The sequence below is a fragment of the Dipodomys spectabilis genome, unplaced genomic scaffold (assembly GCF_019054845.1).
Source record: "Dipodomys spectabilis isolate Male_0828 unplaced genomic scaffold, ASM1905484v1 ptg000287l, whole genome shotgun sequence".
In the NCBI taxonomy this organism is placed as follows: Eukaryota; Metazoa; Chordata; class Mammalia; order Rodentia; family Heteromyidae; genus Dipodomys; species Dipodomys spectabilis.
The window spans coordinates 3868803-3870026 of record NW_024870964.1 but is presented as its reverse complement, the minus strand read 5'-3'; the positions used below and the strand labels follow the sequence as shown (position 1 = coordinate 3870026).

The 1224-nt window shown below is 37.9% G+C and overlaps 1 non-coding gene across 1 annotated transcript; it reads left to right on the top strand.

The window, feature by feature from the left end:
* The first annotated feature begins 312 nt into the window (after positions 1-312).
* LOC122126659 lies at positions 313-418 on the top strand. The gene has a single exon (XR_006150992.1). It is a non-coding gene; the product is annotated as a U6 spliceosomal RNA (small nuclear RNA).
* The last annotated feature ends 806 nt before the right edge of the window (positions 419-1224 follow it).

The following is a 1224-nucleotide window of genomic DNA, read 5'->3' as shown; positions in this document are numbered from 1 at the left end:
GCCATATATAAGCAAATCCCAAAATGAAACATTTAGAACATTAAAACTTTTAACAAACCTTAACAATTGCTGCAATGAACATTATGACAGATGCCTTGTGTAGAATAATTGAATTCCTCTTCCTACACATCTCATGAACAACAAATATCTGGAATTATTTTGTTTTTGGCATGTCACTCTTGACTTTATTCTTAAATGTGTGCTTATGTAAGAAATACATGGTTCTAAAATTTCACAATTCTTTTTAACTTACTTTTTGTTGAATTGTCTAGTTTAAGAAAATCAATTACACTTTATATATAAAAATGTTCTGTGCTCAATTTGGCTGCACATACACTAAAATTGGAAAATACGGAGAAGATTAGCATGGTCCCTGAACAAGGATGACAGGCAACTTAGTGAATCGTTCCATATTTTTACAACAGCAGATCCTGGAAGGGATGTGGCCAGAAGGGAAGCCTACTGCATTCTTGGTGTGAGTGTACACTTGTACATCCACTTTGGAAAGCAGTTGGGAGGTTCCTCAAAAGACTCCACATAGAGCTCCCCTATTACACAGCAATCCCACTTTTGGGCATTCATCCAAATGATCACAAACAAGTCCATACTAAAACAACCAACACAACAATGTTTATTCTAGCATTATTTGCCATAGCTAAGATATGGAACCAACCCTGATGCCCCTCAGTAGAAGAATGGATCAAGAAAACGTTCTGTGTGTGTGTCTGTGTGTGTGTGTGTGTGTGTGTGTGTGTGTGTGTGTGTGTGAGTGTGTGTGTGTGAATGTACACTTTCACAACCACTTTGGAAAGCAGTCTGGTGAGTCCTCAGAAAGCTAATTATTGACGTTCCCTATGGCCCACTCATACCACTTCTAGGCATCTATCCTGAACAAAAGTTACCAATATTCAAGGACACATGCACCTCCATGTTTATCACAGCACTGTTCACAATAGCCAGGATATGAAAACAACCCATATGTCCCACCAGAGATGAATGGATCCAAAAACTATGGTAACTGTACACAACGGAATATTTTCCAGTCAAGAGAAAGGACAAAATAATGGCATTAGCAGGGAAATCAATCAAGCTACAGGAAATCATGTTGAGTGAGCTAAGCCAAAAGCAAAGAGACAAACAGCACATGGTCTCCGTGATAAGTGGATGTTAAATCCAAAATGTAAGGTGATATGACAAAATTAACACTTAAGAAACCAAGAACTT